Raw genomic sequence first — 17,016 nt, 5'->3', positions numbered from 1 at the left:
TGTGCCAAACCTCTAATATTTTGTTGCTCTTGCTTATTAAGAGTTTGCTGTAAATAAGCTTTTTATCTGTGTGTCCATATATGCTTTATGTGGAATTAATAGTCCAGTAGCATGTTTGCCTACAGATCCTTTTGCTTCCAGCTTTTCTGAGGTGTAAAGTACTTATCTTGCTTTGTTTTTATATTGCTGGAATGGTTGTGACCTCCGGTGAGGGCTGGCTATTGAAGTGTCTGCTGGAGAGCAGAACTGGCTTCTGAAGGTGAGAGAAGGGCATCTGGCTGTGGACAGCAGATGAGGAAACTGTGAGGTTTACCACTGCTGGCACAAGGAAAGTGGGGTTGCTGTCCTTAGGAGTGGCATAAGGAGCACCAAGAAAGCTGAGCCAGGCTTTCTTTTTTACCACTACAATGGTGTTGCTGAACAAAAACTAAGGTCCCATCCAAAGGAAATTTTTCCTAGTCAACAGTGGGCTATGGACAAGAAGAAAATCCAAATATCCTCTCCTTGAAAAAAAATACACTAACACAAAGTAAACCTCACCAACCCCATCCACTAAAAATCTGCAACCCCCCATCCTCCAAGTCCCATGTTCCTGAATCTGATCACATACTTCTACTTCAGCAAAGAAGAGAATACCATGAGAACCTAATACTTCAGTCCTGAGCTTCCCACAGAGCAGCTTGCTTAGGTTCCCTCAGAGAGATAGGGTAAACAGTAGGTGATGGAAGGTTTTCCAGTTAGTACTGGCATATTCCACAAAGCAGAGAAGGTATAGAAACAGATATGAATTAATAATTAAAAATAACCCACTTTCACCAGTAACAGCAGAGAAAATACTTTCCATGCTATGTAAGTAATACATCAACATTTCAGCTGATTAAAATTTGATAAACTACAAACTTCCCCATTTTCTGATAGGAAGGCTGGGGCCCAAGATAAAGCAGTGTCATGCTGGGGAGGACAAATACCTTAGCATCCAAACTTTCAAAGCATTTATTTTGTTAAGACTGATCCCTGCTTGCTTTGTAATTCTTTGTTTATTAATGAGTTGACTCATCCAAAGTCCAGCAGCCCGTTTCCACACCAGAGAGATGGATTTGCACCTCTGCCAAGTGGAATCAGAGGCAGAGATAACAGCCAGCAACAACAAAAGTCTTCCCTGGTCCTTTTGCCAAGAACAATTGGCAGAAAGGACACGAGGAGTAACTTATCACCAGCACAGGGAGAGGCTGAAGCTCTGGAAGCAGAGGGGCTGCTGCTTGCCTGCCACAGATAAATAGCAGGCTGCAACCCAGAGCCAACAGGCGTTACAGGCTTTACCTGGTGGAGGAGGAGGAGGAGGCAAAGGCACCCAGCAGTTGCTGGAATACTCTGGGAGAGCCAGACAGTCATTTTAACTGGTCTACTATTAGTACCAGCCTAATGCAGCAGGCTTTTTTTCAGGTGCCAAAACCACAGTGACAAAACTCTGAAGATAGTTAGGTCCTGAGGTAAATGCTGTCCACAAATGTACACACATCCTTGAGTTGGTTGAGGTCTTCTCAGGTGAAGTGCTGGGTTTTTCATATATGAGCAGCAGTCAGGTCCTGTAGTAAGGGTGACGTGAAACGAGCTCACAGCAGTTCACATTTGACATTTCAACCTGTTTCTTTCCAGTGTTATTCTGCAAAAAGTGATCACCTGTTCATATCAATGCTTCTCTGTTTGATCTGGATGACTCTTTTGCTCAAGGGTAGAAATATAGCCACACCTGAGGCAATTCTCCTACAAAAACTATATCAATATTTGAGCTTCATTACAGCCCTCTCTGAGAGGAGATTCCTCTGCTAGCTAGTCAGAGAAACTCAGGCTTCACTGAAATGGTAACTCTAAGCTACAGCTTTGCAGCTGATACTTGCATGGCTTTTTGGACAAAAGACCCATTTTACCAAATAGCATGTTGAATGTAACTGGAAAACTGATGGAGATAAATCTGTTACACAAATTTCATCATGATTAATGAAATACTACTCAATATGTTTAATTTAACAAAAGGATATAGAAAATCTGAGGGTTCAGAGTGAGTAGAAATGGGAAAGTTTATGTTGTGGGTTGTCCACTACAGCTGGCCTTCATACTGCTAAAACCCATTTCAGATTAAGGAGAAACTGAAGCATGCAATTTTTTCTGAACCTCTTTTATGTCTTAAATCAAATTTACTTATTGATATTACTCAGTGTCAGAAACTGTCTTTCCAATCTGGCTTGATAGAGATTATTTTTTCATATTTTTCTTTCTTCCTTGCCAATACATCTAGATTATATTCAGATCCTTCCACTTTTTTTTCTGAGGAGCGGTTTTTTCCACAACTTCATCCAGATTTCTGATTTGAGCTTTTATGGTACCATGTGTTACTTTTCAGCTTGCAACATGCTCTTTGCAAGGGTCACAGAGACACATGCTTCTCCCCCAAAACAAGTTTTAAATTCCAGCTCCACTTACATTTGTTTGATCATGCTACTTCTCACTTCAGATCTCAGATCTGGCTTCCATGAAGAATCGTATCTAATTTAGGACTCTAGTTCCTTCAACACAGGACAGAAAAATTGCTATCAATTTTTAAACTTCAAATTTCCTGGTATTTTGAATTCTAAAGTTAGGCTTTCCTGAACTATTATCATTATTTTTGTTTTGCAGCAGAAACAACAGAAGTAAAAAAACAGCATGAAGATGGTTTGCAATGAAATTTTTCATAACCACTAGACCAAGAGATGAGAAAGTTACTGATTTCTGACGTATGAGGTCAGGATGGCAAAATAATGATTTCCTGTGAATCAACAATATTATTATAAAAATGGAACATCCAAAGTGCACTTATGCTGTAATCTTTGTCCATGCACCCATCTTAACCTCCAGCCTTCTCACTCCCACTTTACCCCATCACATCTAGTCAGACTTTTAGCAACAGAGGCCACGCCTTTCCCATATCTATTTTTTCTAAGAGTTTATCCCATTTTTGCTTGCTCTATAAATAACTAATAACTAGTGTGGTGCCAAGGAAGGAAAGAAAAAACAGGTACATTAGATCACAAGGCAAAATATGAAACCAACAAACTTAAATATTTTCATTTAAAAATGCAACCACTCTTGGGAGAAATCGACACAGTCAGTGTTATGAATGAAATCCACCTCTTTATTGTAGCACCCCTGTTTCTGTCTGAGGACACTGCCATGCCATGCAAGAACATTTGGGACACCTAAATGATGAGGCAGACTAGCACTGTGGGCTGGTGACTGAGAGCCACCTTGCAAGCCACTGTCAGGCAATGGCTGCAGAGCCAAAGCCAGAGATGCTCCATGAGCTGCCAGAACCCCGATGGGGCTCAGCAGGGCTCCTCACCTTGTTGCAGTGGTGCCCTTCCCTTGTGCCAGGTGTTTGGAGCAGGATTGGTGCCCTCCATCAGGTGAAGGTGTGCACAGCTGTGCCAGCACAAGAGGGAAGGAATGAGCAGGGAGGAGTGGTGGGACCAGGAGCTGCTTATTTTGTCATGACTGTCTACTTACATCAGCCAGGTGAGCAGGGACTGACTGTCTCTTTGTTCCCAGCATTAACCCAGAGTCAACAAGTCACGACCATGGCTTTAAAAACCCATTGGCATTCATTCCCCTGAAGGTATTGGGGTGTTCACCCCATTACCTTACCTCATGTGTTTCTAAGAAATCAGCCATTCAAGCATCGGCAATGCTGCTTGTTATTTGATGTCCTTTTTTGGACCTACATTTTTTTAGTGATGTGGTATTGATTCCATTTGCCTGTTGTGTTTTCACTGTTCCCCTTTCCCTCTCATCTAATATCTCCTTAAGTTTCCTTTATGTGGCACCATCTTAACTTTGCCAAAGATTCAGTTCTGCTTTTCATTTGAATTCTAAGGGTTTTCACAAGAATTTAAGGAAGCTGGAATGCAGTTCTCCATCTTGAATGGATGTTATGTAATTCTATAAAGTGTTGTAGATTTCTTGTCTTGTCAGTAGCAAAATATGGATCAGGAGCATGAACTACCCTTGATTCCCAAGAGAAATGTAGGAAGAGAGTAAGCTGAACACCTTCTCATGAGATCAGAAGGGAGCGTTGTGTTGAGACCCTCAGCTTTTAGATTTTCTTATTCACACACAGCAGTAACATTGGCTCAGAGGACTCTAAGCAGGCATCTCATCCTTCTTCAAGCCCTTTCTTACCACAAATGTTAATTTAAAGACAACACCCAAGATACTGTATCTGGTAGCTGCACTAGGTAGTAGCCTACTATTTGATGACAGAGTAAAGGACTCTAAAAGTTGAGTAACACCTACAGCTGCCATCTCACATTCTACATGGGCAGACACAGCTGTTTGTGGTTTTTCCCCCTCCCTGTAGGGTTATTTTGCTAGCACCTGCCAAATGCACCTGGTAGGGGTTACTGGGACTGAGGAACAAACAGCTTTGAACGCACTCACTGTGCTGGCTGAGAAAGAGCACATGATGTTACTTCAAAATAGCATTTGAAAGTGGCAAAGGCAAATAAGCCTTCCAGCAGCTACAGGCCGAGGAGAGAACTATTCTAATTTAATCCAGATCTATAGGTTTTGCAGAATCTGACCCCCAAAAGGATCCAAACAGATCAGAAACCTAGAAATCTAAAAGATTGTTTAACTTTTCAATAGATACTTCTATTCTGAGCTGAACAATTCCTTCTTATTAATAATTAAATACATTAACGGAAAAACAATTTTCTTTCTTCATTAAGAGGATACCAAGGCCTTTTCCAGAGTTTGAGACATGGTGCAGGCACAGCACTGGGACAGCCCCCAGAAAAAGTCCAAAGAGACTTATAGATCTCTGTCAAGGATATATGTGTGGGGTGACAGCTTGGTTTGAAGGTTTCAGTTCAGAAGGTGGTATCTGGAAGCCGTTGGACATTCTGTCAAAACCATTTTCAGAATTTTAGTATAATTTATGAACTGATTCTTTTCCCATTTCCCTCTCTATTTCTTTGACAAAGTTAGAAAATGCAATGTGTTAATGTACCAGGCATGTCAGAGAGGTGCCTTGTAAGAATGGTTATAAAACATGCAATGTTGCACAATATTGCCACATAAAATTAATAGCTTACACACTAAAATCGGGTCCATTTGTTTCAGTGGGACTTCAGGCATGTACATATGAGAAAAGTGGCATGAAAGCCCCCACATCCTTCTCTGCAGGGTGTCATTTTCTACAACTGCTGAAGATTTAAGCAGCTGGAGGCAGTGAGGATCCACTGAAGGTGGGAGTGAGGCAAAGCCCTTGGTGTCAATGTGCCCTCCAGCCTTGTGGAAGCTTGGGTATGTATCTCAAATTTATGACTCAGGTTCCCACAGGCCATAATTGTAATTGTAGTCCAAAAGCAGTAGTTGCTGTGCTGGAGTACCTGAAATGGTGAAGTCTCCTTTCACTGGCAGGTGCTGAGCAGAGGCTTGGAGGGGTGACTCATTGCAATAAAGCCAGTGACACACATTGACTTATGGAGCTCTGTCAAGGAACTGCATTTCCTTCTTCTGCTGCCTGAACTTTATCTGCAAACAGAGGCCCCAAACCAGCTGTCTCTGTGGCAAGAGATGTAAAGAGTGACAGCAGATATTACAAAGCTTATTTTTTTGCACGATTTCTCATAATCACATTGTAAAATCTATGTTTTCATATTTTGCTACACAGTAGGAATGTCCAAGTAGAGTTGTTTAAGAGGTGTAACCTCACTCTAATTTGAGTGACTGTAAAGAACAGGAAAAAACAAACTTAAAGGAAGAATGAAGTAAAAGTTAACCATATGCTAGAAATTTTTCCTGCATTTGCTAGCTGGAGGGCTCAATAAAACTTATTTGCTATTTATATCTTTTTTTCCAAAGTAATTTGCAAGTATTCATGAGTCAATCCTGACAACACTCTTGTGGATTGAGTATAAATTTCTTTTCAACCAAGAAAAAGTACAGAATTGTCACTGTACAGTGGCTCATCAGGAAGATGTTGAACTCATTGTGTCTCTCCAGACCTGGTAGCACTGGAGTTTTTGATTTGGATCCTTTGGCTGATGGATACTGAGGTGGGTTTGCACAGACAGTGCCTGCCTGCAAGGAGTGCTAGAGGCTCTAGCCAGCTGCCTGTCAGTCATATGCTGCCAATAAAAGATCAACATTAAAAGCAGGATTTGCCATTAAAAAATAACTTCCATGTCCAAACAAGCCTTATGTACACAGTCTTATCTAGAGAACCCTAGATTGCCTCCACTCTGAGATAACAGAGAAAGAAACCTTAGCCAGGACTACATCTCAGTGGATGAAACAAACACTCGTATTACAGGTGCTGCCCACTCAAGAAGGATCTGCTCTGTATCAAACAGGATCCAGAGCCTGTAAACACATGGATGGCTCCTGCATGCCTTGAGCCACAGCCAAAATGCCTTTCTCTTCTCATTCTATGGTCAAAATATTTTTCCAGGCAGCATACATGCAAATCCATCTCATTCACACATGGAGGAAAAAAGTGGTTTAATGGATTTTTTTATGCTCTGTCATTTTAAGGTGGTTAATCCAAAGTCTGAGATTCCTTTTTTTGCTGAAAGCTTCTTCAGGTCCTAGAACCAGGTAGATATTTCCAATCAAAGGAAGTCCATCACATAAATCTCTAAGTAGAAACACTCCTTGGCACGTAAGCCTTAATAGTGAATGTTAAAAATTTCTTTATTGTTGTTTTCACTGCAATACCTTGAAGCAGGGGTACTCTGTAGGCAGGACACACAGCCCTGTTCTTTGCTTGAGTTCAGATTTACACTAGAATTCATTTAAACTTATGTAGAATGCATCCATTATATCTGAATGAAGAGTCTAACTATCAAGTGTACAAGTGTTTCATGTTGACCCTGGGTTTCCTCTCTCTCCTGGCCCTATCATCCAAAACATGCTTAGCTTTGCCTATTATTGTCCTAATGTTTGTGAAGCACAGTGCAAAACTGAAGCAGTGATTCAAAGCTGAGTCAATATTCCTGAAGAATTTAATATTCATTAAAGTTAATTTTGTAATTTGAATTAAAAAATACATCTGCTGTGTAGGGCACCTTGCTGGTGTGAGAGTAAAGGTGCTTTCCTTTTTTCCAGTGTGAGAAGGGCACCTGGTTTGTTTTTGCCCCCTGTGCTCCATGCCAGCAGGAATGGCTGTTAAATACCTATATTGTGTTGTTGACTTAGTGATATGATCTGTTTGCCATCAGGGACTCCACGTAGTGCTTTGTACACATGAAAAGCAAGTAGTTATGGCTTCGGTTCTGCTGTTTGCAGAGGTTGAGAGTTCTTTAGTGTGACATAAAATCAGACCCTGAGGTAATTGCTGGGTTTGAGTACAAGAAATCATTGATCAGCATATAGAATACAAGTTCAGTAAGTGATATGTGAGGATACATTAATTTTTAATGTTTTAAAAACAGAGCAAGATTCATCCCTCTCCCCTTTTCAAACAGAAAGTAGCAGAACAGGTGGGGTAAAAGGCATTTTTTTTTACCTGGAAGGTTTGTAGAGAATGAAACTTTATAGAGGGTTTTGCTGGTGACCTACTGTCTTTGAAAGGAATCTTATGACCTGAAACAGAGCATGAGGAACTGGCAGTACTCCCTCATGAAGGGTTTTCAGTTATGATGGCTGCACAAATACAGGAATTTTGGTGGGTTTATGTGGGTTGAATTTACCCAGACTACTCCTTGTTTCTGATTAAATGGAATGTTTTTCTGCTTGAGATGGAGGGGAAACAAAAGATTAAATTGTTCAAAGGTTGGTGGTAGGATGTTCTAAGTCTTCAGTAACTTCTGTTGCTCCAGCTTCTTTGCAAGCTACTGCTGTTTTCCTGTAGGATACCACGTTGGAGTCTATGTGCTTCAGTGACAGCATTATGTACAAATAATTTATTGTCTTTTCTTCATTTTCAGAGTCTAAGTGGGAAGAGAAAGAATTGCTAACTGTGCAATTTCAGAGTAGCTGCCCTTGTGTGGTTGGTTGCATAAGAGTTTCTATGAAATCAAAATTGTTCAAAATGTATAGAGCTGTAACTGTGTAATTATAATATTTAAATTTTTCTACATGCAGAGTTTTAACTAAGTGTGTTCGAGCTTGCACCAAGGGAATATATTTATTTAATGTTTTCTGGCAGTAGGCACACATATAGTCTATGCGCCTTGACAAGATAGGAAGGTTTTGCTTTTTATCACATAGACTGAGCCCTCACAGAAAATACAGCATGTTTAGTTTTGTCTAACTGCTTGAGGTACCTCAGATTTTCATGCACAGAAAATTAATTTCTCCCTAGCTGAATGCCTAAAGCTATAGTCACTGATTTAGTTGTATTTATCCAAGGACTAGGTCAGAAATATAGATACCTAACACTTTTCTAGCAAACTAAAGGCACTAGAAACATGATCATGTTTCATGAAATAAAATTAAATTCTGTCTACAAAAAAGCAATTTTTTCATTAAGAATAATGATTCTGAATTCTCTGATAGCTAAAGCAGTTTAGAGAAAGGTGAAATGGCAGGGACACAGCCAATGTTCCTAAAACAGAAGTCACTGCTTAGGAAGAATTTGGACACACAGAAGAATGACAGAAAAGCTGATGAAACTGCACTGATCATAAAGCATCAAAAAGAAACTTGCAAAGATCCTACCACAGCCCCTCTTTCTGTGTTGCAAAGGAATAGTAGTGAAAAATCTGTTGAGGATTGTGCTTAACCTGCATCATGTTTTGGTGTCTTTCTCACCAAGCAGGAGTTGAACAGATCCCTCAGGGTGAGCTAGAAAGACCTAATCTGGCTAAATCATGGTATAGCCAAATGATTTCTATCTAGTCACATTATCTGCCATCCTCTTGTGTTTTCTCTTTCTTCAGAAATACAATTATACCCATTTCCAAAGAGCTCATGAACATCTCTCTGTGCTCAGGGCAATGATGGCAGGTTTTTCTGCTATGTTTGGCCTGCTTCATTACTTTGTCTTGTCTGAAGATCTGTTTTTTTTAGAGTTCTGTGATATATTTTTTTCCCATTTAATCTCTGTTTTCCTGTCTTCTTTTTCCATGAGTGTTCTCCCTTCCCTTCTTTGGTTTATAGGGAAAGGTCACACTATGTTCTGTCTTTGCCATCTCACTGTGTAGCCAAACCCTTCTCAAGTGCCTTGTGAAGCTCTTGCCTCCTGAACACCACCCTTTACTCTCTAGATTAGGGTATGATCCCTTATTTTAAAGCACAAGACTTTTTATTTGGCTTTGCTATAGTGTCCAGCTTACCAAGACATTAGCATCCTCTATAATATTTGCACCCTTGATGACCTTTGCCTTACCTGCCATGGGTAAATCTATCAGCAAAAAGGTGTAAGTAGTGACAGCCCCTTCTGAGATCCCCTCCCCCTGCAGCCTGGCTGCTCCCTGATAGGTAACATTTTGCAGTGCTGAGTGTGGTGTGTGCTCCGTGGTCCCTGATTCATTCTCCAGGCTCAGGTGGGATCTGCCAGCCAGAGCAGTTTACAGATGCTCTCATGCTCTTAAGAACAGCCAGCTTTGAAGGGAGTGAAGTGCATGTGATGAAGGCATTTCTGTTTACATCCAAATCAGCTAGAACCCATTTAAAAGCTTGAGTGTTTGTATTAGTATTTTAATCCCTTTACATCCTTCTTTGCTTCTCTGAAGCTGTGAAGACTGCATTTGACATCAGCTGCTGCGGAGAAAAGAAGTTCATTAGTGCTCCAAAACTTCCAAATTAGATTATGTGACATACTGCAAGTATAAAACAAACATTAAGTAATGGCAGCCCTGTCAGTTAGAATTACAGTCCTTCCCAGTCCAGTCCTTACAGTTTTGGGTCTTCTTTACTGAAGAGAGGTGGTGTCGCTGTTCAAATGAGATAAACGAAGGGAAAAAAAAAAAATTGCTCTTATTGGTCCTTTTAATTGCAGCTGGCTTTCAAGGGGTAACATCAGAGTCCAAATTTTCGTTGGGTGGATATTGGAGTATGCTGGTTATGAGCCACCAGAAGAGTGCAGGGCAGATCAGGAGAAACTGCTGATTAAAAAATAATTAAAACCAGTTTTCTTGCTTTACTGCATGTGGAGCTGGCCAAAAACTATGAGTGAGTAAGTCCATCTACAGATGTGCATCTTGGTTTTTTTCCCCTAATCTTCACTCACCTTCTCAATATGTCAGGGCATTTTAAAATTCTTCTCATGCCTGCAGCCACCATTTCTTGAGCTTCAGGTTGGTTTTATTTAGGGTATGTGGAGAAATCACAGGGGCTCTGTAATGTGTCAGATATCACAATGGATCAGCATGCTGGCAGATAAAAGCAGCTGCAGGTTACTTAAGAGGGTGTGTGCAGTGTAATGGAAGAGAATTCAACCATGGAAAAAAAATAGCCTACAGTATTCCGTCATTAGAGGAATACATTAAAGCAGCTGCAGAATTAATAGCAGGAAATTCCTTCTTTATGATCCATGAAATTTTCAATCTATATTATCCTATTCTTCCTAACAACTTCTAATTGCAAACGTGAATTTCTCCATTTATTAATTTTGCCACATAGTGACTTACAATTGAGAGTAAATTGCCTGAAAACAAAATTCAGTTTCATTTGACTGAACCATAAAAATCAGAGGACCATGGAGTGAGTAGCATTCCCAGCAATTGTATATTATTTTTCTGCAGACAATGAAGAGAGCAACCATTGAAACTGGGGTTTGTGGCCACGGTGGTCAGAGTCCCACAGAGACAGTGGCTGGCCAGCACAATGAGAGTATGTTTCCTCCAGAGAGAAGAGCCCTCACTTGCCATGAGACTGCTCTTTCCTTGCTGCCATTTGCTAGGCTGACAAACTCGTAATATTTTGTGGGTGGCAAAGTGATGTCATTTTACTCAACAGCTTGTAGTAATTTCCACTCCAAACCCTTCATGAGAGGTACAAATTACCAACGAAAAAGGTCTATAAGCTTACAGATGGCAGTATCGCTTTTCTTTTCCATTGAGATCACAACATCCTTCTTTCTAGCTGAATGACAATTGGGCTGTCACTAAAATTACATAATGCTGTGTCCCCTGAGGGGCTATAGTTTGGAGTTCAAAGGACAGCTGTCAAAATACAAGTTGCTCTATTTTGAGCTTTAAAAGTCTCTTAGTGGGCTGTACATAAGAGTTTGTCTTTGTGTGTGTGTGTGAATTAGAGGCAGAGTTAACAATGGAATGTTAATGAAAAACCTACACTTACACGGTAAGTTAAATTATACACACAAGATATAAATGACACATTAAAATAACTAGTGTTTGCTGTTAATCACAGGCTTATGCAAATGACAGCACTATAACGACCCAGTGGGGTTTGGTATCCTGTGGTAAAGCTGGCTTTTCCCTTTGCTTTGTATACTATCACACCATGCAATATGTAATAAAATCTGCTCTGATTTTCCAGGTTTTGTCCGGTGTCAGCTGTGGTCTAATAGCATTAAAGCTGTACACTGAGTGTCTGCAAATTACTGTGAACAAGCATTAAATCAAAGAACCTTTGACTGTGACTGGAAGGGGCAACTTGGGTAGTTTGAGAAAACTCTGAAATTTCCCCAAACAAGAAAGGCAAAAAAAAAAAGGTAAAAATATTGAGAAAAGTATCTTGGTTTGGGTCTACTACAAGCTGTTGAATGTTCTGGTTAAGCTCCAGTGGGGGCTTTCCCCTAAATAGCTTCATGCCCGCTCCCTCTGAGTGGGATGGAAGAGAAAATCAGAAGGCTCAAGGTGTGAAAACTGACCGATTGAGATAAAGGCAGTTTAATATGTGAAGCAAAAGATGTGTTCACAAGCAATACAAAATATGGGATCCATTCACACTTCACAATTGGCAGGAAAATATTCAGCAGTCTCCAAAAGAGTTGGGCTTCATCTTCCATAACAATGACTTAAAAAGACAAATAACATAACTCTGAACTTCCCTTTTTCTCCTTCTTTCCCCCAGCTTTTATTGATGAGTGCCACATCCTGTGGTGGGTCATATCCCTCTGGTCAGTAGGGACCAGCTGATTGAAGCTGGCCTCCTACAGTGGACAGTTCTACATTCCCCCAGAACCCACCTTTTCCTTCTGTGACTCACACAGCGTGACTGGACCACTTGTAGGTGAGGGCCAAGGCAAAAATTTCATCTACTACCTCAGCCTTCTCCATCTTTCTGGTAACCAAGTCTTGTTTCCTTTTGAAGAAATTCCACATTTTCCCTAGTCTTCCTTTTATCATCAACATACCTATAGAAGTTTTTTTCTTTTTGTTGCCCTTGATGTCCCTAGACAGATTTAATTCTCTCAGGACTTTAATTTTCCTATCTGATCCCTTGCTTGCTTGGAGGACTTCTCTGTACTTCTCTCAGGCTACCTCTTCCTATTTCCACTCTTTGTAGGCTTTGTTTTTGTGTTTTAGTTTGTCCAGGAGCTCCTTGTTCATCATGCAGTCCTCCTGGAATTTTTGCCTGACTTCCTCTTTGTTGTGATGCATCATCCCTGAACGTGGAGAAGGGGATCCTTGATTGTTAACCAGCTTTCCTGGGCTCCTTGCAGGATTTTATCTCATTATATCCTACCAAGCAGATCCCTGAAGAGGCCGAAGTCTGCTCTGCTGAAGTCTGGAGTAGTAAACTTGCTGTATGCCCTCCTTGGTGCTCCCAGGAACTTCACTATTTCACGGTCATCGCAGACCAGGCAGAGGGGCTGTGTGTGTCAGAGTGCCTATTTCTGGACTCTATCAAACAGGGCAGTCTTGTGCTTTATTTGACAGCATACTGCTGTCAAATTGCAGTCTTGCAGTATATTGCTTTATTTGACAGCAAGAAAATGACATTTAAAAAAAAAAACTGAAACCAACTAAACATATACATAATATCGCCTTTTCAGGTCTGAGTCACTGAGAGGAAGTAGTTGTCTGTGACATGAATGGAAAGGGAAACATCTGCAAAATAGTCAAACTCTCAGATTAGATGTAAGTCCCATTTCTGAAATGCATTTAACACTGGGGGTAAGACGACTGAGATGTGCAAGTGTTAGAACACACATTCTAACACCAGCTATGTGGGAATGAATGAGAGGATGAATGATTGTTTTTATTTGCCAGTCTGATTTGTGCAGGAGATTTGTGGGATGGTGCTCAGGCATGAATGGGAGCTGTTGGCTTGTTTAGTTTAGCAGAACAAAAGAGAGAAAGGATGTCACTGCTACCTCTAAATACTATTAGAGGGGAAAAGAGTATTTCACTGAAAAGACAATGCTGGCAGAGGAATGCCCTGATATGGATAAGCAATAAGTAAATATAGGCTGACTATGAAAAAGTTCATAATCCTAGGCAAGGAACTAACTTTCAAAGAGGGGTAGGCAAAAAAACCTCCAACCTTTTGCTTGTTTTAAAGTAGAGATGAGACAATTTACAAATAGGACTGTATGATGCTATTATCTGGCAGAATGAGGACTAAAATTATCCACTCCAAGGTCTTTTTCAGTTTTAGGCTCCTTGGTCCTACAAAGCATTTACATCAGACCTATGCATTGCCTCCCTGAGCACATACTACCTCACTGAGGACTTTCTTTGGCCAAGCACATGTAGATAAATAATTTGTTTTTCCTGTTTGACCTCTGTAGGTCAACGCTTCCACCAGGACTAAAGTGGTGCCTCTTAGTCAGAGGGATCTGGCTGCATGAGGAGTTAAGAGGCAGTGGGCTAGGTTTGAGGTATCAGGGTTATTTCTCTAGAAAGATTTTGAGATTGTGCTTCCAGAACTGGGATCAAGAAAACATTGGGAGGACACTGGGAGATGGCATATGTGCACAGGGGCTGTAGGATTCACTGGGCTTCATAATCAGCAGTGACTGGGACATCCAGGGATGAGCCCTCATGTTTATAAATATTGTGGGCTGATTGCTGTATATTGGCAATTTCCTGGAAGTTAGTCTAGATCAGTCTTTGCAACCATCAGCTACCATCAGTAACTTTGTCTTTCCTAATGTTTTTTACCTCCAGATGCATGTTCTCACCCAAAATGAGTTGCTGTGAGCTGCTGACCAGTGAGAAGCAATTGCAGCAAGCATAAGTGGTTGATGTTGGTGTTCCATAACATTTACTCTGGGACAGGCAGAGGAGCAGGGAGCTGGAGTGAGGTGGTAGACAAAGTAATTGAATTTTAATCAAAATGCAAATCAGCAAGCAGGAAAAAACTAACTTATATAAGCAATATTAAACTTATAAGCATTTTATGGAGAGGAAAGAGGTATTCTCAGAGAAAGAATAATTCTTATTGGCAGTTCTGACCTAGTAGTAGTTCTGTCTAATTTACAAGAGCTTAACTACAATCTGTACCTGTTCCTCTAGGGAATGTTTTTTTATGTTGTAGTCACATTTCTACTGAAACTGATGTTGTATTGCTATGCCTTTCTCTGTGGTATGTACCTTAGATGGAAGTCTTAATTCCACACATTGATTTAAAAATATTTTTAAATAGCTTTTAATTAATCCATTTTTAATTAAGATAAGAGGATCTGTAATTTAAAAGTCTATTTTTAAGTTTGGTAAATGTACAGAGAAAAAGCAGATCAAAAATACACTCTTGGGGAAAAGAAACAGTTCTCTTAACAACAGGAGGTACTTTCTGTGGTAAGACAACTCACCTGGTTGTATCGACACTTGTATTCTGCAAGGTCTCAGAATTAGTCATTCTCACCCTTTCTGATCCTGCCTTTTCATTTAGGGGGTTTCTTGGCCTTTTGCATATGCTGAAGAGGGAAATAATCTGTGCTTGTCTTTTTTTTTTTTTCTTTTTTTAAAGCATCACTTTTTTAGACAATCACTTAATTTAAATACCACAGAAAGAAACTTTGTTTAAAGAAAAGGCTACTGCTTTGTATTTAATCTTAGTGATTTGAAATTAAATTTTGATTCAGGTGATTAGCTACTTTTCTGGACACCCTAGATTTGTCCTTTCTTCTAGCTTTGCAGTAAGTGTAGTTTGAGTCTTTTGTTTCGAGTTTGAGTCTTTTGTTTCATGTATACATAATGAGGCATTTTTGAAGACTAATTTTGAGGCAGATAATAGCTTTAGAAAGCAGTTAATTTTTTAAAAGAAAAGACATCTCATTTTAATTTTTTTTTTTTTTGGGGGGGGAGGAGGGAAGAGTTAAGAAATGATTTTTGTTGGTTCTAAGGATGGCCTTTGTGACATAAAAGTGAGCTGAGCAACCAAGGGGTGCTCTAAGCAAAAACTGTTCTAAGTAGGCTCTAAGCAAAAACCAGCCCAGGAAATTAGCTGGATGTTACACAAGTACATGGGAAGCACAAACAGGTCCTTCCTTGTGTTAATCCTGTGGAAGAGGGGATGTTAGAGTGAAGAGTTCAGTGATGAGATGATGTGGGGAAGAAGGAGTCTGGAGGACAAAATTTGAAGTGAACTTTACATGTCTGGACACTTGACTGCAAGCAGCAGCTTGTCAGTGAGCAGAGCAGTGCCAGGATGAGCCTGTCTTGCTGGTTTTGAGTCCTGATATTACACCAACACAGACTGCTGTAGGTACAAAGGTCAGGTATGTGTCTGAGTGCACAAGTGCATGATGAATTATTTAGTTTTTCATAAAAGTGTACAAGGTGAATCCCTGATTATTACCCACTTCGCTATTGCAAGTTCAATGACTTGTAGTTCAAATCTAAACTGAAAATAATTAAAATAGAAGCAATTATAGAAATGCTCTGGGACGTCCAACACAAGAAAATTATGGGCCTGTTGGAACAAGCCCATGGCAGGGTCACAGAGATGCTGAGAGGGCTGGAGCACCTCTCCTATGAAGACAGGCTGAGAGAGTTGGGGTTGTTCATCCTGGAGAAGGCTCTGGAGATACCTTGGAATAGCATTCCAGTCCCTAAAGGGGACCTGCAAGGGAACTGGAGAGGGACTTTTTACAGGGGCGTGGAATGATAAAACAAGGGTAATGGCTTTAAGGTGAAGGAGGGTAGGTTTAGATTAGATTAGATTAGGTATTGGGAAGAAATTAATAACTGTGAGTGTGAAGAGGCCATGGAGCAGGCTGCCCAGAGAAACTGTGGATGCTCCATCCCTGGAAGTATTCAAGCCCAGGTTGGATGCGGCTTTTCTAGTGGGAGGTGTCCCTGCCCATAGCAGGGGTTTGGAACTAGATGATCTTTAAGTCCTTTTGACTCCACATCATTCTGTGACTCCATAAAATACAACCCACTTCTCCCAGTGTTATGTTGTTACATTGGGAGATACCTCATATTGATCTCCTTTCTGTATTATTTGCTGCTGCTATTATTACAGTTTACTGATTATTGTTACTCTATTGCAGCTCAAAAACCTTCAAGCAATATGAGCACCCATTTGTTCCCTTCCGTCAGAAGTAAGGGAACCAAGCCAAGGGAACGGAGACCTCTTTCCAGTTGGGCATGGAGCTGGGATTGAGAGCCTCAGGGGCCAGGTTTTATCCCAGAGGCACAGCACCATTACTGACCTGGCTGCTACCACCACACCTGCATTCTCATCAGTCATTTATGGTACGAAAACTTCACTGCAGTATGTGTGCGTTTGTAAATATATACCCAAAAATTACTATTTGAAATTTTAATATAAATCCATGGATCCATATAACTGATATATAATATAAAACAGATATTAAGTGTTATAGAAATAATACTTTAAGGCCTTTATAAAAGTATTTATTTCCAGAAACGAGTTTGTGTATAAAAAAATATGGAAAATTTGCTATTGTTTGAAATTCTAATATAGATTTATAGATCAATAGAATCAAAATATAATATTATTAAATTATAATATAAATTATAATATTATTAAATATGTTATTTAAGAATACTATTATGTGGTATTTAAATAAATTTTTAACATTAAGGATTTTTAAAAATTAGCATGTTTGTGCATTAAAAATATAAAATCTGCAATTATTTTAAACTTTAA

This window comes from Lonchura striata, chromosome 2, assembly GCF_050655825.1.
Source record: "Lonchura striata isolate lonStrDom1 chromosome 2, ASM5065582v1, whole genome shotgun sequence".
In the NCBI taxonomy this organism is placed as follows: Eukaryota; Metazoa; Chordata; class Aves; order Passeriformes; family Estrildidae; genus Lonchura; species Lonchura striata.
Note: the sequence above shows the minus strand (reverse complement) of the source record.